We start from the raw sequence: 20647 nt of genomic DNA, 5'->3' as shown, positions 1-20647 counted from the left end.
CAGCAGACAGTACAGAGTTGTCTGATGAATTTATTAGCAGTCTCACTTGTAGTAATTTCTCTACAGAGAGTGCAGTGCATTAGTACTTCTAGGTACAAGGTCAGGTACTTCTCTCAATTATCTCGAGCTTCTAGCTGATTAATATGCAATTATTTTTATTTATATAAAGCACAATGTGTTATTATTTTGGTAACTCTGAGAGATGGTTTTAAGTATTAGAAAGACTGATCTTAATCCTTTATACTTCATTCTCTCTAAACAAACAGATACACACAGACATTTAACTTACCATTACTGAAGCTATCTTTTGACTTCCTCAGTATCATTAATATTTAAGCAGAAAGAACAGAACAATTATCCTAATGATACCACACAAGAACTAACAAAGTGGTTTTTAAAAAGTCATCCAGAAGGAGTAAGAAGGTCGACTAGAAGGCACGAGTCAGGAATAGCTGCGTGCCAATGAGGAGAGGAAGGTTATGTTGCTGTGATATGAGTAGTGCACAGCTGTTACTCTAGTAATAATTCATCATATTAATATTTAAATGAGAGGGGGAGGAGCACAGAAGATTGTGTGTGACTCAACAGCCCCTCCCTGTCCTTAAGCAGAAAAATAGGCTACCAATACAGAAAGAGCATTAGGATCTATAGAGTGGGAGGGTTTGTTTTCATTACCTCCCAAATAAAAGTGGGCAAACTGGTCTGCAAAGAAGCCTAAAAATTAGCCTGGTTTTACTATTGCAAGTTATATTCTGTTTCTGCTCTCAGAAGCAGCCATTGCCTACTGAACAAATTGATCCAGCAATCAGTGCTTTAGGGCTGTCCACAGGGTTTTATGGATTTCAGTGTATTTCCAGCAAGCTTCTGTGCTGCCTGCAAAGAACCATCTGTAGGAGCCTGGCAGTTCCTCACAGGGAATTGCTGCCATGTCTACAGACATGCTGATAAAACCCAATTCTTTCATCAGGGCTTACTTACCCCCAGGCTTGTTCCATTATCTTGGCCCATCAGGGTCTCTGGCATAGGCAAGCTCAGGAGACCTAAGGAGGAGCAAGGAGCTGTAGCCTGCAAGAGGAGGTGTGAGGAGCAGAGCCTCAGCCCCAGGGAGCCTAAGGGAGCTTCAGGAGGTTGAGCAGCAACACCCAGCAACAGCAGGCTCAGCACAAGGTGGAGGGCTGGAGGAAACAGCTGATGCAGGCATAACCCAGACAGATGTGGGTGGCATCCCTGGCAGGAGAGGCAGCCTGACCACACTTGGTTGCATCTAGGTTTGCACAACTTTATCCAACAATTTAGTATAAATGCATCTCTCACATGGTAGTTTTTGGAGTGTTGGGTTTTTCTTTTTTAATCTGTACAGCTCCCCACTAGCAGCAAGTGTTACTATGATGGCCCTGGCTGAACATCACCTTGTTGGCTACATAACTCTATAAATGTAATAAACAGCCATTTACCCAGAAATATAGACACAGACTTCAGAAACTGCTGTGAGGCTAAATAACAAATAACTTAGAACAAACCCACAGAGAAGCATTCAGCTTAGTGATCAGCAAGAAAATGCAAGGTACACAAAGTGCAACAGTGAAGAGATGCTAAACTCATGCAGTAACACTAGTTCTCAGCATACCAAAGTAAATTCTTCATCAAAAATATCTATTTTTACCTATTGAAGCAGTGATATTTACCCCCTTTCTTTTCATTAACCTAATCCTTCAAGATGAAGTTTGCAAACAGCCTGAGCTGATGTTGATGCTATTTTTAGTTGACTGCTATGAAAGTTTTATTTGCTACATCCTGTACAACAGGATTTGTGTTATTAATACACTGCAGAAAACACCACTCATCAGATCTTTTCTATATCCACTGTCAGAGTCTCAATACAATGACCACTTAAAACTGGTCTTCATAACTTGCTCAGCTTGGATGCTGAGTTGTGTCACTGGCCACAGAAGTGTTGAGGAAAGATGCTGGAAGGAGCAGCAGAGTCCTTAAGTAGCAAACCTCTCTTTCTGTGTCAAGGGGTTGGGTCTGGCTCACTGGAATGTGAAATATTTGCTGCTCTCTATACCCAGTAGTACCAAACACGATTGAAGAGAAGTCTAACTCATTCCCTTCCTCTTAATGTAACCTCATCCATGCTATATACACCCACACTATTCCAGAACCAAAATTCTCCCTGTGCAAGCAGTTGTCGAGATTTCAAAGCATTAATGTACAGTCAGTAAAACAATCTGCAGAGCAGTGTCCAGTTTTCCCATTGTTCTTCAGTAGCCTGAAAAGGTCTCCCTCCTTCCTTTTAGCCTGCATTTTAAAAGCAACTGCATGAAGCATAGCAATACACATTAACAAGGAGAGAAGGCTAAGGTATCATTGTAAATCAGAAGAAAAACTGCGGACAAAGGTTAAAAAGTCTTTGCAACCACTGAGTTGTTAATTGAAGGTGAATGTGTGATAGAAGATAAACATTTTCAGGCACAGATTGGGTCAGCTGACAGATTTAATGGCTTCCATAAAATACCACATTGCAACAGCTTTTATACTGTCTTTATGGGCAACCATCAATTTCCATCTGGGCTTGATGGCAACCAGACCAATTCACAAAGTTTGAGGAGGCCCAGAAGCACAGGCTCAGTTTTGCTCTCCTGTCAGTGACAGAAGTTGCTAGTTTAATCCAAATCCACAGTCTTAATTCAGAAAAGGCTCGAGCCTCTGCTGACAAACGCCCTTTAGGTCAGGGCTTTTTCAGGCTTTGTCCAGTGTCTGTCCAAATTCCACCCCATTCTGGCTTATGCTCTTATTTTAAAAGGAAAAAAGCAACCAAACAAAACAAGCCAGAAGGTAAATCCACCCAGCTCCTTTGGGTTCTGAAATACCATATTAACAAGGGAATCTTGCCCAAGTGCCTTTTGTGCTAAAATTCCTCTCCTGTAGATTTGAGGGTGGCTTCCATTCACCATGGAGATGTGTGCCAATTAGAGAACTGAATACAAAGTTCAGAGATTGGTCAGTGGCTGTTAGCTCTGAGTCTGATTTCAAGAGAAGTGATCTATCTCAGGTGCCCACCACATTCACAAAGCAATTGCAAGAGTTCACTGCAAGGCTGGCCACTGCTCCTGCCCTAGGAATGAAGGGATCAGTATGAAGAGGCATGCTGGTGCCAAAACCCCCAAACCCTCATAACATGCAAATCCTATTTTAATTAGCAGCGCTAGGTGTTGAAGGTATGGCCACCAGATGCACGCTGCTGGTCATGGTCAAACACAGCCTGCACCTTTGCCCAACTTTTCCTTAACCAGGTTGCTCCATAGCTTGGTCTTCCTAGACGAAGCTTGGCAGTCATGCTTCCTGAAGGCCACACAAGTGGAGAAACACCAGTCTGGCTCTGCAGAGGTCACATGGCCCACTTGAGGAGCTAACAGAAGCACTCAGAAATGCTGTGCCTAAGTTCAGATTTCTAGTAACAGCATCAAGGTTATATAGTTGTTTATCAGTTAAACAAAAAAAAAAGGAGGACTAGGCTTTTTATAATCTAAACTGTATGAAGTGATAAAGATCTCTGAATCATCTAACATGCAGTTTATCTACAGAGAAATAGGATTAAAATAGAACAGGTAGTTTCATCTCTCTCTTTTTTTTTTAAATTGGAATGGAAACAGCAACACAAAAAAAGCTGGCAGATGAGGAAAAAGAAGGCTGCTGAGGCTGCTGAGCGCTGGGTTATGGCTGAGTGCTGCAGTGAGAACTTCCTCAGTTATTGTTCTCTCCCTGATGAGAGGCCGGATCATAGATACTCTCAAGCAGCCCTTTTCTGTAGTGAGGATCTCAGTATTTGGCCTATTCATACTTTTAATTTCTCTACACTGGGTCCAGGAAATCACAAGGCTTGGCACCTTACCACTGGAATCAACGCAAAGACTTCTGTGTTTTAAGTGCTTGGCTCTCCCTCAGAGTTTTTAAATCTTTCCTTTCCTAAGCGTAACTGATTGACGGGAGTGTGCGCCCCTGGGTCAGTTTTCAGATCACAATCCAAATAATTCCTCTTAACTTGGAAGAAGTCCCACTAGTTTTCCAAAGAATTTTCCTTGGGACAGTCTGGAAACCCTCCTTGTCAATAAATAATTTCTACCAAGTGAAATGCTGACAGAGCTATTCCCCTCAGCTAACTATACCATGAAACATTAACCTCCTTCCCTGCTCTGTGATGGCAGAGACCATGTTTTGCTGCTTTGTGACCCATGACTGACCTTGCTGGGGACTCCTGTGTTTTCAGCACCCCTCCCTGAGGTTCAGGATTGAGTTACATGGAACCTACTTTTAAAGAAGCAGATGGGAAAAAGCAACTTTCATTTCTTCCTTGTTTCTTCTGGGTATTATATATAGTCAGAGAGGGCAGATCCAAGGATGCTCAATTTCCCAGGCACACACACCCCTCACAGCCTGGCAGTGGTGCTGCTTGGGACTCTGTCTGCCATCACTTAGGGACCTTGCTGCTCCAGCACACTTAGAAGAGCTGTAGCTCTGAAGGCTGAGGAGGATGAGGAGAAATATACTGCCAAGGAGAGTGAAGGAAAATGCCCTTTGCAGAACCAGAGACCACAGAGGCCACCCCTACACTGTGACTAAACATGTGTCTCTGACAGGGTTCCCCAGACACAGCCACACCAAGCAGTTGGTAGCACAGTTAGGCAGCACCAGCAAGCTCAGCAGCACTGTCACCTCAGAAGTCATCGGTGGCATATACTTGAATGCCTTTACATGTTTAGTTGTGCTTGCAGTGAGATGGGGTATGAATCTGTACCCTGCTGCTGGGGTATCTGGAGATACCAGGACTGTTCTGTGGAGCTTCCTGGGGGTTTCAGGGGATGAGATGCTCTGGGATACCTCTCCTTACTCCAACAATCTCACCAGAGAGAGTTTGTCCAGAAGAAGGTTGTGCATGATGCCACCTCACCACTATCCTAATTGACATCTATGCCTCTGGCTCTTCCCTATCCACTCCTTCCAATCTCACCCCTCTACCAAGTAGTTTCTCTACACCCACACTTCTCCACACCCACAATTCTCTCTCCTCCACCTGTCATAATATGCAGCATGGCTGTGCTGACAAGCCTACACCACTGTTCATTCTTGCTAGCAAGCTCAGAAAAGGAAGCCTTGTTCAGGCCTCTACTCCTGGGGTACAAACTAGGCAGAACACCAGATGTCCCTACTTTCTGCCTCATCTGCAGAGGAGCTTTATGCCTGGTGGCTTTGCCCTGAACAGGTATCCATTGCAGGAGGGCTTCATGGCTTTGCCAAGCCTGCGCCAGGGTATTCTGTAGTTAGGGTGCTTCACTCCAGCAAGAGAAGTTGTTTAAAGAGGCAGGTATAGAAGTGTGTTTTGTGGAAAGGGCTAGGCAAGGAAAAATAAGCCAGTTTAACATTCTCACAAGGAGCACTGATCCAGAAAAAAAAGGACTTTTCATTAAAAACCAAACCAAACTCCATTTCCTTCAGTGCTAGCAGGCTGCACAGCCTCCTGCAGAAAGGCTGTTCCAGCCCTGCTAGCTGGCCCAGACTTGACGGTGCTGCATTAGGGGAAAGAAAAAAGCCAAAACAAACAAAGAAAAAACCCCCACTCTTACTCAGCAGTCAGCCCTCTGCCTGCACATACTAGTCACGGCACAACCAGGACAGCCAAGGAGAGATGAGGTCAGTTTATGGGAACAAGCCCACACAGCTCAGAAGCCACAGCCCCCTGAAGGGCCCCACACTTTCACCAGGGCTGGCCAAGTCTGGTATGGGCAGGTCCCTCTCTGCCCCTTGTGTTCTGGCTTCTCTTTGGAGCTTGTGCTCCCAGGGCAGCTCCTGAGGGACACAGGGAACAAAGTACATGCCATGTCCTGGCCAAGCTCTGCTGAGCACAAGAGAGCATGGTGCCCTAATTTGCTCTGTGCTTCTGGATGTGGGACTCAGGTTTTGGGCTACCCATTTGCATGTTCATTAAGAGGTGTCCAGTACCAACCTGCAAGGTTCAGCAGAAGAAATCCAAAGGAAAAGCCATATGGCCCTCGGCTGCCTTGATGTTCAATTAGCACCTCTACTTATGAGAGTTAATACTGCTAGGACAAGTGCCTCACCTTGGAGCAACCACCACTGCAGCTAATAATGCTGCAGATTCAGCACCTGGGCCTCAGCACTGCCACCTGCATGGACTGCCCTGCCTGCTGGGTGCTGGCCACCCAGCAAGTCCTCAGCCTTTTGCCAGCTCAGCATGAAGGAGTTGTCAGTGGATCTATCTATGGGACACTCTCTTGGCTGGTATCTCCCTCCAGAGCTTATGGCTAAGCACTTGTTATTTTGCCTTCAGCACCTGCAGATCCCATACTTTCAACAGAGATTCTAAAGCAGGCTGAGAGATTGCTTGAGAAACCCAGCTCTTTGCTCTACCTGCTCTACCTGCTCAGCCTCCCTTACTGCCCTTCTGTGGGCCAGATAAAGTAATTTCAGCAACTTGGATGGTAGAACATTTAACCATAAGGTTACAGCTGGGAGGAAGCTGTAACAGGGCAGCATAGACATGGTCCTGTAATTTCTTTGAAGATAGGTGGTTGCATATGAGATGCTGTGAGTGCTTGTTGTACATGCCCAGCTGTAAGAGGTAAACCCATAAAGAGCAATTCACCCTGCTGCTTACTGACTTGACACTAGAGGTTTGGATGTGTGTATTTGGAAGCTAGAAGCATGACATCCACAACATAAACACCACCTCAAACATGGAAATATTCCTGCCACATCCTCACTGTACTTGTTTCAGTCTTGACCCTGCAAATGAACAGTTCCTAATGCTGGTGAAGGTAAGAAAAGTTCTCTCTCAAGAGCTGAAACTGTAGAACAAACAACTATTACAGGAAGGGGGGAACAGGGTAGAGGAAAGGGAAAGAAGGAAGGGAAAATTCAACAGAGGTTTGATTGTGCATGAGGATCAGGAGATTAAAGTGCCATAAAATCCTTTATACAAATGTTCTTGCAGTAAAATGAAACAGCAGCTCTTCTCAGGGAAACTGTAGCTCTTCTCAGTGATGCTTACTCAGGCTGAGTGATGTGGTGCTTTTTGCTTTTTGCACCAGATGCTATCACTAGAGGTATGTACCTTATACTTACACAATACTTTAGATCAACATATCTAGTTCAGATGGAAGCTGTTTAATATGTTTATGCACCCAGGCTGGACACAGCTTTGTTCAATACCCATTTCTCATGGTGAGATAAGGGACAGAACTGAATGCAGCCATTAATTGTCAATCAAAGCACACACTGGTTTATTCATGACTCTCCTTACTCCTGGGAAAGGATAAACAGTTCAGATATCCCTCAACAGAATCTCTCCAGGACCACCTAGTCACAGATTTGCTTTCAACATCCTACTTCTAAAACCTTTTGTTCTCATTTTCTGAGTTCTTTACAGGCAGAGTCAGTGTAGCATTGTACTTTTTTTATGTCAGTCCCTGCTTTTGCCAGAAGGCTAGTCAACATCTTGAGTCCTACCCCACTCGCTCAGACAAAATCCCACTGATTGCAAAGATGAATGGGGCTCATTTCCTCATTTTGTCCCAGGGGACAAGAAACATACTTAATAATGCTCCAGGTTACATATGGCTCATATATACTGCCAGGACCTTCCGGCGCTGCTTGTTCCGGAGCAGATTTCCTGTATCCCAGACAGCTTCCCATTTAAACAGGCACATGCTTCCTTCCCACTGCGCAGGTGGGACCATAACTACCCATGATCCTGCATTATTAAGCCCATATCTTCTGAGCAGGTCACAGGGGCATGTTGGAAGCAAAGAGGTAGTGTTTAAGCCACGAAACAGCTATTCTTTCATTAGAGCAGCAGCAAAATCAGCACTGCACAGATCCAAAAAGGAAACTCTACCATAATAAGCTTAGATCAGAGACCAAAGTAGGTGGAAACATGCCAGCTAATGACTTCCAGCTCCAGCATGGAGAGCATGCTGGATGAGGACAAATGGAGCAGTGTCTCTCTTCAGCTTGAGAAGTCACAGAGCTCCTTTCTAGAGGCCCCATTTGTGTATTTGGAGAGGGGGTGGCTTTAGGGATGGACACATGCAATGGCAATTAGAAACATGCCACACACGATCTCAGATCAGACAGGCTCCCTCAATATTTTGTAGTATTAATAGTTGGCTCTCCCTTTTCAACCCATTACAGGACAGAGCTATTACATAATTCAGATGTCACACTGAGTCCTAAGACCGGTACTGCTTCTCTACTGGGGCTGGGAAGGCAGGGAGTGCTGGGAGTCTGCTCTTGGATCCCTGTTTTCCTTACTCACAAATTTCAGCCCAGGCACTTCTAAAAGTCACTGAACTTATACAGTAAAGGGCACAGCTACAAACTCATCCTTCACATGACATCGAGAAATCATCCAGTGTGCATCCAAGACATCCAACCAGAGCTACGTGACAAGGGAAGGGAAGGATGTAATAGAAAATGTCTATTTTTATATATGTTATAATTAATGTTTCCTGGTGGTGGTCTCTTCAAACACCACCATAACTTATTTACAAAATGTATTCACAGGTTCAATTATTCAGTTGTGGGTTTTACACTGCACATATAAAGGCAGTTAAATGATTTAAGCACAGATCTAGCATTTCCAATGCAGCTGCTGTGAGCTGTGGTTTTCCCACAAATGGGATTCTGTGGCAGATTGGCTGGGTGCTCACAACTTGCTCCTCTGTCCAGTATCTTCACAGATGCTGTGTCTGATTCGAGCAGTCCTTGGCTTGGAGAGGGCTGAAGGCCTCCCTCTTGTTGTGCCCAGTTCATGGTCTGGAGCTCACCCTTGGTTCAGAGAGGGCTGGGGGCCTCTCTCTTGTGTGCTCCATCACTGGGCTGCAGTCTCTTCTGGGATTCAGTTCCCTTGGAGCTTTTGCTCTCTCTGCTTTGGTCCAGGTGCAAGGCCTGAGCGAAGTTGTTGGTCTGCTAGAGCAGGTTCTTTGGTCGCTATTCAGGCAGCACTTGTCTCTTGTCTCTTTGTGGTAAGCAGGCTCTCAGCTACTACTTGGGCAGCATTTGGCTCTTATTTCTGTCTGGGTGAGAACAAGGCAAGTTGCCTGACTTCTTGGCTGGTTTAAATACTGTCCCAAGACAATTAATGCCCTTTGGTAACACAGAACCCTGATAACTGGACCTGAGGGATGGGGTATATCCAACCATGGCCAGGGGCACACACAGTTCACAGCTGTGTTACAAAGTTAATTACACATGGTACATGTTTATCTGGAGCCCAGGAAGTGTCCAGGTTTGCACATTCACAGGTGCTTACAATGTTGATCACATGTGCTATACATTTGCCTTGGCCATCTGGACCCCAGGAACTGTCCAGGTTAGCCCATTTGCAGGTGCTTATCCCATTGCCTGGGCTAGGCTATGTTTGGGGGATTGACCCTTCAGGACAAAGGAAAAACTACATTTGTGGTAGTGGATTAGCACTGAAATAAAGATTGAGCTCAACAATATACAGTGCTCTCAAAATCTGGACTTGATTAGGAGCCCAGGCACTACTGACACAGCAAGACTAGTGACTACCTGGGAATCAGCAACAGGGCCATAGTCAAGAAGAAGCAGGTCAAGAGTCCCTAAGGTTCAACACACACAACCAGAAGGGCCATAAAGTGTGCAGTACTGTACAGATAATCATCAGGGCTCTGCAGGCCATGTATCATTATGCCCATTAAAGAGGGCTGACCATTTCCAAGTGCCATAGATGTCCACCTTTTCCATTCACAGCTTTCACAGTCAGAGTGAAGATTGGGACTGAAATCCCAGGCTTCCACCATTTTGCCATTACAGCACCCAGCCTTAGAACTTCCCCACTCTTCAGCAGGCCCTCAGATCTCCATGGTGGGATCACCTTTGCTTTGTCCTGACTCTTCTGCACCATCCTTCCAGAGGCTAAGCAATAGGTCCTGTCATCTCATCTCCTCAGCCAGGACCACCCTGCAAGAGCTGACAGCCAAGTGTCTTACCGGGCAGCATTGGCTGGGAGGTGTCACTGCCATGCACAGTGGAACAAGGCTAGGGTGCCCTCACTGGTGAAACAATCCAGCCAGATGTGGGCCAGAACCTCCCCAGATAAAATGTCCTGGAGGTAAGGCTGGAGAGGGAGAATGGTGCTGCCTCCATTCTTGCCAAGAGACATCTTTACTATCCAAGCACCCTGGGAACTGAAGGGAGGGTATTCTGGGGCTGAACAAATCTGATACCTTAACTTTCAGAAGATTCTGCAAATGATTCTGTCTGGTTCTTTTGCAGCATGCAAACCTCAATTTGAAAGCAGGTTTCTACCCAAAACCCAAAGCAAAACTGATGAAAGCACAGGTGTTTCCAGAATCTCCATCCAGAATAACTACCTTAGGGCAGATTTGCTCAAAATTCAAATATCTCTTGCTGGCAGGGCATGGGTTTTCAGGCTGGTTAAGAAAACAGCAGCAGGGGGTCTCCAAGGAGAAGGACTAAGGCAGAGGGAGAACAGGCAAGTCAGGAGCCTAGCCCTACTTGTCCAAGCAGCAGAGCACATGGAGTGCACCCAGCAGCTATACAAATCTATGGTTTCAACTATCAAACCTGACCCTGAGCTGTCAACATTTCTGAACATAAATCCCTGTACCTGACAATGAGGTTCTTTCCCTTAATTACCACATCTGTTTGCTGCCCACCGGGAATAAGGACCACAGAACTTTCCAACGCTTGCACAGGTGCTTGATGAGCTATTTACTCCCTCCATTTTCTGGCCACTCTGAGTACCCCATGCTCTGCCCATGCTCCAGCCATGACCTTGTACCTTCCCTCTTTTGTAATCTAAGCTGGGAGCCTACTTCACTTACTCTTTTTAGCAGCTTATTCTCCTTATCTGTTATTAACTCAGCAATGTCAAAAACGTAGGACACAATAGCACTTGGATGGGATGCCCAATGTCAGGAATAGCTCCCCTGGCTCCCTAAGTGGGACTGTGGCTTGACAAACACCACAGCAAGCCTTGAAGAATGTGGGAACAACTCTTCCCTACCATGTGATGGATATGCTGCTCCCCTCCCTGGATAAAAGGTTGTTCTGTGCCTTTCAGCTGCCATTCAAGGATGCCAGAACAGCCAGAAACTGCGCTCTCTCTCTCTCTCTTTTTTTCTTTTCCTCACAGACAGAAGAAAACCACAGAGGGAGGAAAAGCCTCAAATCAGCATATTGGAGATTGGGCTACTACATGTCTGTTCTCTTTTATTTTTGAACCAGGCAGATCTGTAGTAGAGATAAGCATATACTTAAACAGTTTCCTGAATCAGAATCAAGAGAGTACTCAGATTCTCCATTCAGAAGTTGCTTTGATACCCCAGTTATTCTATTCACTTAAGGAGTATATATGTAAATAAAAGATACCCTCCCCTCCATGCTTTTGACACTTGATATTTCTGTAGGAAAGGTTGTGTATCCTGTCTCTAACAGAAGTTGTTTCTCAATGGCAAATGTGATGGTGCTGGGTAGTACAAACAGGTGGTCACCTCATCAGAAGTGACACCTGATAGCTGATGGCTTTGGTCCCCAGGAATCAGGCTGCTACAGGCAGCTTGGCAACTACCTGCTCTCCAAAATACTCCTAAACCCCTGGTCAGAAGGCACAGTCTAGATTAAAAAAAAGCCTTGACCTAACAGTCCTGTCTCCAACACCAGATTTTCTCAATGCAGTAAAAATTACAAACCTTCCTATTAGGGTGATGTTTACTGGCAGGTCATCTCCCAGATCAACAAGAAAAATAACCTAAATGAGAAAAAAGATTTAATTATACACCTACAATGGGATTTTAATGATACAGAAATGGCACAAAAAGAAATGTTAACCAGCATTTCCTTGTTATCATAAACGTCTAACATAGGCCTGGCCTTAGGAACTTGTGGAACAAGTTTAAAGTGTAAGTCAGTTTATGGTAGGAAAAGCTCTAACCATTATCCTTTGCAGATGCAGAAACCAGTGCACACTGCTATCCAAGTGAAATCACTTGCTATGGGGAGGCTCTTCACTCAATTTTAATTTCCCCCCTTACAATAGACAACAACTCCAAAGAGTTTTGCAGACAACTTTTCAAAATAAACTTGCAAGGTCACACTGCTGATGGCAGATGGAAAGAACCAGCTCTACTTCTCAGAGGCAGGAAACAAGTGCCAGGAGAGCAGCAAGTCCCACAGTAAGGACAACAGGTCCCAGAGAACACTGGGGCCAAGGCTGGCTGCTTGCAGCCCTGCACTTGATGGAATCATTGAATGCTTTGTGTTGGAAGGGATCTTTAAAATTCACCTAGTCCAACCCCCCTGCAGTGAGCTAGAGCAGGTTTACCAGAGCCCCATCCAACCTGACCTGGCATGTTTCCAGGGATGGAACATCTACCACCTCTCTGGGCAACCTGTGTCAGTGTTTCACCACCCTTAGTATAAGAAAGTTCTTCCATCTATCTAGCCTGCTGGGCTGTGAGTGCACATTACTGGTTAATGTCCACCTTTTCACCCACTACTACCCCCAAGTCCTTCTCTGCCAGGCTGTTTTCAATCATGTCATCCCCCCAGCCTGTATTAATGCTGAGGGTTGCCCTGACCCAGGTGCAGGACCTTGATTCTATGAGCTGAAACCCTACATGCATTTCTTTAGTTAATGACTCAGAAGGGTAGCAGAGGCAGCCTTCACTCAGATAAATGCTCCTCTGGGTTTCAGCACTGGTCAAATAGGAATTTTCCAAAGCAGGCCTAGAGGAGTTACTAGAAGAGGCTGATCTCAGAGTTAAAACATCCTTCTTTGCATTTTCTTTGCAAGCAGTCAGGTTGGAACAATTAAAAAAAAAAACCACTCCAGCAGCTGCAAAGTACCAGTCTGATCAGTTTAAACTCTTTGCAGCAGGTGACTGGAGGTGTCCTGTCTGGTTATGCAGTGGGAACACAAACATCAGCCCATGTGTCCTTGCAAAGGGAGTCAAGACTTCCCTACCACCACAGCTGGTTCACCAGTGATGCTCTGGCCATCATTTCTGCCTGCAGCATAGGCTCTTCCCAGAGCTCCTTACAGCAGAAGATATGGGACTTCCAAACTAGACAGGGAAGGGGCTGGATTTCTGCTTTCCTCTTGGCTGGGCTCTGGCAGCAGTGAATTTGGCCTCAGAGCCAAAGCCACAATTGATGTGCTGCAGGAAGATTGATTTTCTGACTGCTGGGCCAGAAAAATGGTTGCCATTCCCAGCTACAACTTAATGTAGTGGCTTAGGTCTGTTTCTGGGGAAAGGGTCCCCTTGCAGAGGGCAGAACCCTTCCCAGTGCAAAGCAGAGCAGCAGCAGCAGCCTGGAGGTGCTGGGTGGGGAGTGAGGAAGTCTTTCTCTTGCACAGACTTCCATAGCTGTATTAAACCCAGCGAGCCATTCTCCCCACCTAAGTTGCCCCCTAAGTAATCAAATATCATTGTGCCCTGCTCATGTTTGTTTTGCTTCAGCCATCTATTTTTCTCCCTTGCTCTGACAAAGGAAGGCTAGGTCATGAGGAGGAAAAATACGTTTTCTGCCTTCTTTTGAGCAGCAGAACATTCTGCATTGCACTGATCTGTGAGGAATCAAATACCAGGAAGGGCCGGAACAGTGTGCAACCCCTTTGGCCTGCTGAAGCTGGCGAGAACATTGCCAGTGACCCTAGTAGTGCTGTATGGCTAAAGCTCAGGAGCTGTTTATGCAATAGCAGGTATTTTATGTCTGAAGGAGGAGTTTAATTAAGGTTAGTTGTGCCAGCCATAGCAAAGAGACCATTTGTTTTCTGTTTAATCAACTAAAAAAACCTCACCCCTTCCCAAACTGTTAAATTCTATCGGAATGAACACCCATTTGGAGTCTATACTTAGTTATAGAAACAGGAGAAAGCCATTTCCCTTGACATTTCCTCTACATAACCTTAATACAATGTAGTAAACCATTCAGCTATAGTGCTGTTACTAAATCCAGCATCGAGATGCTGCTTTTATAAGAGGGAAAGATTGAGGCATTAATTATCAAGTCGTACCATCACTCTTCAGCTTTCCTACACCACCACCAAGCCCTTTCCTAGGCAGAAAGGCTAATGAGTCCCTTCAGAAAATGGCACTGGTTTGGGCTCATTGACACAGAAATAAAGCTGGTGGCAAGGCCAAGAGGTTAAGAGAGGCTGCACACTGCAGAAAGCTGAGCAATCCCGTGAGAGGCTGAGCTGACCTGAGCAGGGGCTGAGGGCGCACAGCCCTGGGCAGAAAGGCTTCAGAATCCTGCAGGATCAAGCTGCTAGTACCGAATTCCTCTCTTTTGCAATCTGTCAGGGAACAGCTGTGCCAAAGTGGAAAAACATCCCGGAAAGTTATTGAGACATTCTTACTATTAAAGACCTTGTGTTTCCACTGCAAATGGATAAAACTCCCAGTGAGACTTCTGAAGTCTTCTAAGGTCGGTGTTTGCGGCATTACAAAACACCAGGCGGTCTGTGACGCTGTACTCATGGATTTGGGGAACATTTTTAAGTAAGACAAGAAAAACCTTGTGACTAGCTTGCAGCTTGCCACTGCTTGCCCGTAAGCAATTTACTGTCCTCTCCACCACTTCTCAGCACTGATCTGACTCCTCAGCTACTCCCCTTCTGACTCTGCCCCAGTTCAATCTAGTGACTGGTGCTACTTGAAAACATTTTCCCCTTGCCTGCCTTTGGAATCCCGAGTGAAGGGAACTGCATTGACTTGGTATGGGATTGCACAGTGCTCTGTTACCTTTGGCTGTTGGGATAACTCTTCTATTCCTGTTCAAAATGTTAATCACAAATTGGAGAGTTTAAAGAAACAGCACAGCAACCACTGTCACCTTCCTTCATCTACACCAGTACCCCCACTGAGGTTGTGGGGAAAGGCTGTAGAAAGCAGAATTAGCTGTGCTGTCTCTCTCTGTACAGCATTGCCTCGTTTCTTTTCTCCATAATTGCTGGTATATAATATCCCTCTTGGGAAAGAAACCCTTTTACTAGCAGAAAGGAGGATCACTTCAAACAGAGAGGGATTTTCCCCTTTTTCATCACTCTAGAAATGCACTCTGGATCAACAGATGTTAGTATCTCTCTTTAGTGAGGAGAGATCAGACACTGAACAGCATTCCATGCAAGTGAGGACTCATTATTGTGAAGCTGTTGTTTCTTGCCCAGCCACTTAATTGAAGTCTATAAAATTTCCATTGTTCAGATCTGGAGTATCTCACAGGGTATATTATTGGATAAGGCAAATCCCAAACCCTGATGCACTGAACTGATGCATCGGTTCCTAATTATGCACAGGATGGTAAAGCAACCCAAGACTCTGCCATTTAGGCAGGTTCAGTCTAGGGATGTCTGGTGAAGGTTTTAATCTCATCTATGGAAATAAAGACACTAAGAGGTGAAGTCACTTGCCTTGAGGCATGCACCAATTTAGTTGCAGAGCTGGAAATAAAACTGAGAAATACGAACATGCTGGACCATGCTGTAATAAGCAGATGCTATTGCTTCCAAGTTCTAATTAAAGAGCTGTCATTACACAAAAAGCATTTGTAGTTTGCAGTAAAACTGATAAAGCTCAATAGTCTGGAGTACTGGAGGGGAGGCATATGCTTTTAAACTCTTCCAAAGATGACAATATACTATTTTTTTTCATTGTGCCTCAGCCTCTGCAGCTAGTTGATCCCAGCTGTGAGGTTCCTCTCTGCTCTAACCCAGGATTCTGCCAGTCCAAATTAAGTAATACTAAAAATATATAGTCTACAATACAGTTTCCTACCTGAGACTCTTTGTGTGAAAGAAACTGCACTGTAGCACTCTCATGAAACAGACAGAACAGCCAGTGAGAAAAATAACAAGCATGGGAGAGAACAGAAGTGGTTGATGCGCTGCAGCCATCATTAACACAGCTGGCAGTGTTTAAATGTTTGAAGATAGGTGGTAATCTGAATATAAATGAACCAATTTGATGCCTTCAGCACGCAAGTGCACAGAGAGACACACAGGGAGGCACATTTCACTAGTGCTGTGCCTAGCACCACTCCAGCAGACCCCTGGTGTTCCATCCAGCCCCAAGGTTAAGGGTTTGATTGCCCTTGCTTTGGAGCAGCTGCTAGATTTATAACCCCAGCTCTGTAAGTCAGGCTGGGGCTCAGCACCACTGCTCCTGCTTCTGCTGGGGCTTTCTTATGAGACCAGGGGCATTGTAGGATTGGTGGTAGGGCACTGCTGTGGCCAGGTGCCAACAGATGCACAGGTGTTTGGGTTGGGGGAAAGGTGTGCCTGGGGTTGCTCAACACCAATGCCTTCAGTTGAGTGAGGAGCAACAGAGACTCCTAGAGTCCTGTCCAGCCCTGCTCCTTCAGACAGCAGCTTAACACAGGCCATTGTGTAAGACGAAATGACAGCACAGGTGCACTTCTCCACATTTCCCACAAAAATTAAATACCTCAGAGAGTATATGCCTCAGGGTGCAGCCACTGCTGGGAGCGTAAAGAAACTTCACTTGCAGCCAAAGACCAGATGAATTTGTGTGAATTGCATCAAGCCACAAAGTTTGCCTGACAAGATGAAGGGGCCACACAAGTTACCAAAGTATCCAAAAAGAGGTGTTTCTGGCTTATATCCTAACCAGAATTAATTCTTCAGGGTATGTTCCTGAGGTGTGTTTCAATCCTGATGGAGTGAAAAACAGGTACTGTGGGCAAGCCATGTGCAGGGGACACAGACAGACCAAATCCTCCCACTTCCTGCCTTCCCAAGCACATCTCACTCAGGGCATGGTAGGGCTGCAGCACCTCTAACACCTTGCATGTCTTCTGCAGGACCAAAAGCAGAACATCTACACAGCCTGCACTCCAAAAAAGGCACTTACAGAAGAGAGGAGTTTTTCTTCTGCCCTCTCAGAAATGAAGAGATCAAGAGAGAAATCCTGACTCAAGTAAAACAAGTAGGACTTTGCCAATGATTTCAACAGGCCCAGCTTTCCACCTCTTGAGTCTGGTCTGTTGTTGAGTAAGGAGATAAACTGCCATCAGCAATAGTCTGGCCTTGGAAATCTGGAGGGGTTTGTTAGCTGATTGCAGAAGCAGCAAATGCACAGCTCACCCACAGTGCAGATGTAACTTGCATGCCTCTCACTTTCAGAAAAGCTGAGGCCTCCATGTTATTTATTGCGCAATAGGAAGGCCGTTAGTAGTCATGCCTGATGATGTTTAAGAATGGAGATAAGATTCTGTATTATCGTGGATTGCCAGTTTGTCAAAGGGGACACTGTCAGACAGGAGCTTTACTGAGATGAGGGCTGCATTTCAATGAGCAATCTACACAGAGAGCTTTCAGCTCCTCTGTGCATCAGATCCAGGCAGAATCAGATTTGTGCTGAAGCATCCATCCAAGATGCCCTGCAGTACTCAGAGATCAAACCCCAGCCAGGTCATGGTGAAGGCTGTCAAGGCTAGAAATTATAGACAGCCTTAACTGCAGAAGGTGCTGTGCTGCAGGGTGAGCAATCAGGGTTTAGAAAAGCATGCTGAAAGTGGCCATATTGCCTACCAGTCATCAAAGGCCACTGAATTACAAACTGGAGGCACTGGCATAGTGCTTAAACCCCAGAGCTCCTGAGCCCTGAGGTGCTCAGATCCTCTCATGAAGAGAATGGTAGAAGTGCACAATCCGGCCACCTTGAAAGGACTTCAGGGGCTTTTCACTCATGTAAAGACTAAGAGAGCAGATGGGGTGTCTCACTTTCTGGGGACTTGTACCACACACTGTTGCCACCATGCTGCTGGTTTTCTTAACTGGTGGTGATTACAAGGGAACTCAGGGTAACAGTGCTGTCTCTCCTGACCTCTCCCCAGCACTATCCTTCTCCCATCACACTTCTCCACCCCCCAGTGGAATACTCTGAATTAGGTACTTTTCAAGAAGCAGTAGTACCAGTATGCAACTTTGCATGAAAAAGAGATTACAACCCCTTCACATTTTCAAGACTCTTTGCAAGCACAGGAGCTAGAAACATCCTTCCTTCCTCATCTGCCTTTAAAAAATACTTAGATTTCCCTGAAATATTGTGCCTTAAGGCCCTGCCCCTTTGTCATGCTACCAAGTATCGTGAGACTCACAATAGAGTGACAAATGGAGAACTGACAAATCTACTTGTGCATGTGGTTGAGGAGGCTCTGGCAGATGAAATGCAAGCCACATCCCTGCTTTGGGCCTTATTTCTGTATCCACAAAATCCACATGAGAGACAGCATTGGCTGCGTAAATTTTCATGGCTCAGAGGAGCTCAGTGCAGGACTTTGTTGACAGCAAGATCAAATTCTTTGTACATACAGCACCAACCCTCTGCCACACTGTAAAACAGACCTGAAGATGCCAGCAGCCATACTGATACAGTCACAAGACAAAACACCGGCTGCTCTCTGTTTGCTCTCCAGGATGGAGCCGCCAGGCTCATGTACTTGCAGGAGCATCTGCTGTGCGCGCAGGGAGAGCCATTGGCTCGGGCACACATACTCACACACTCTCCATGTGTGCTCACGCTCACCAGCTACAGCTTTACACCATAAACACAAGCTGTTGCTCAAGTGCAATGCTTGGCTGAGCTCCCTTCCACTTCTATGGCACTGAAGTAGCTCAGTAGCAAGCAGGCTGCCACGATAAAAGCAACCATTCTGTCTTCTGCTGCAGACCAGCTCCTGTGGGTTCCATATCTGACATCTGCAGTGCTCGATCCCATAGGGCCCCCACCTGTGGTAAAAACATGCATGCAAGCAGGAAAGCATCATTGTCCCTGTTTCTCAGATAAATGAACTTAAATCAGATTCACTGCAGCAGAAAGGTCAGAGTCCAGCCCCAGGCTTCTCTGCCTCACACAACCCTCTTCACAGCAGATTCGGCCATTTCTTTTTGTGTGAGCCACCACACACTTAGTATCATAGTATCATAGTATCAGTCAGGGTTGGAAAGGACCACAAGGATCATCTAGTATCAACCCCCCTGCCATGGGCAGGGACACCCCACACTAGATCAGGCTGGACAGAGCCTCAGCCAGCCTGGGCTTAAACACCTCCAGGGATGGGGCCTCAACCACCTCCCTGGACAACCCATTCCAGGGCTTCACCACTCTCATGGTAAAGAACTTCCTCCTCACGTCCAGCCTGAATCTCCCCACCTCCAGCTTCATTCCATTCCCCCTAGTCCTATCACTACCTGATATCCTGAGAAGTCCCTCCCCAGCCTTCTTGGGGGGCACTTGGGGTCTTTTTGGGGTCCTTCACACTTGAAGGCTGTCCTCTCCTAGATAACCAGATAACTCCTGTGTTAGTCTCTCCATATGAAATGTGGGGCAGGAGAGTCTTGCTGTTATTACTTCTGCTGGGGTTTGCCTCTATTACTGCTCTTCTCTAATGTGTTCCACTCCACTACTTCCTTCAGTTAGAGCATGCAAATCACAAACCCAGCTGTAGCTGCACCTCTACTGAACACATCTGGAGAATCACTTGTCTGGGTCTTACTGGCCATGCTGGTCTTTGTCTGAGCCAGTGTGACCTTTCCCTTACCTATTCCCCCTCTATGTAATGTGAAAGTACAGTTTCACTGCATCTGGGCAAAGGCAGCTGGGAACTGAGAGAGGCAAGTGCCAGGGGTGCTTCCTAATTGTACCCCTGTTTCTCTCTGTGTTCATTTCAATACAAAAGGGGAAGAGGAGGTTTGAAAAGCCATCAGGTCCTGAAAGCCCCCCAGCAAGCACAGCCCCAGCACAGTTGCCTGCCCCAAACAAAGGGTGGCAATGGCTGTGGTCGCAAACATTTGGAGGCAGCACAGCCCACGTGCATTTGACAGACAAAACCTTATTAGACTAAGCATGCAGCGTGGGTTGACACAGCTGCCACCCTCTCACTATCTCTGCTCTCCTCAAAACCACAGTCTTGGCTTTGCTGCCCAGAGAAAAGCAGATGCACTGCTGGCCAGGCTGTATGCCTTCCCTCACCTCGGCTCAGCTGCCCCAGAGAAAAGGTCAAGTTTCAAGCTACCCCTCTCCACCTCCTCTCACTGCCCAGGGGCAGGGCTCGTACTCCCCAGTTAACACCAATCATCGGCACTGGTACGACAGGAGCGGTGCACAGGCAGGCTTTACAGATGGCGGCGGAGCAGAGTTTTCAATACAGGAAACAGTTGAAACAACAAAAGGGCTGCCGAGGCTGATTCAGCTGTGAGCCTGCATCCCATTAAGCACGTCAGTTTTTCCAGTGGCTCGGCGCAGGAGCCACGTGGTCGGGAGCAGCTTCCCAGGCAGCAGCTGGCTGCACTGAATAACAGTATGGTGGGGGTTGGAAGGGACCTCCTGAGATCATCTAGTCCAGCACCCCTGCTAAAGCAGGTTTGCCTACAGCAGGTTGCACAAGACAGCATCCAAGCAGGTTTTGAAACTCTTCAAAGAAGGAGACTCCACAGCCTGTGTGGGCAGTCTGTTCCAGTGTTCCATCATCCTCAAAGGAAAGAAGTTTTTCTTTATGCTCAGTTTAAGAAGGACATCGAGACACTTGAATATGTCCAGAGAAGGGCAACAAG

At 46.2% G+C, this 20647-nt stretch overlaps 1 protein-coding gene across 4 annotated transcripts in view; it reads right to left on the bottom strand.

Annotated features, from left to right (window-relative positions):
* Positions 1–20647, bottom strand: part of MAPK6 (mitogen-activated protein kinase 6) — an 82938-nt gene that overhangs the window by 30827 nt on the left and 31464 nt on the right. Inside the window, exon 1 of one of the 4 annotated variants that reach the window (XM_068143837.1) lies at positions 290–461. The exons of the other annotated variants lie outside the window; for them this stretch is intronic. The gene's annotated coding sequence lies outside the window, so the exon portion shown is untranslated. Of the gene's footprint in view, positions 1–289; positions 462–20647 lie in introns of those variants that run through there. 4 annotated transcript variants of the gene reach the window in all.

Source organism: Melanerpes formicivorus, unplaced genomic scaffold, assembly GCF_026170545.1.
Source record: "Melanerpes formicivorus ecotype bairdi unplaced genomic scaffold, bMelFor1.0.p_v2 SCAF_10, whole genome shotgun sequence".
Classification (NCBI taxonomy): domain Eukaryota; kingdom Metazoa; phylum Chordata; class Aves; order Piciformes; family Picidae; genus Melanerpes; species Melanerpes formicivorus.
This window is presented reverse-complemented; position numbering and strand designations above follow the sequence as displayed.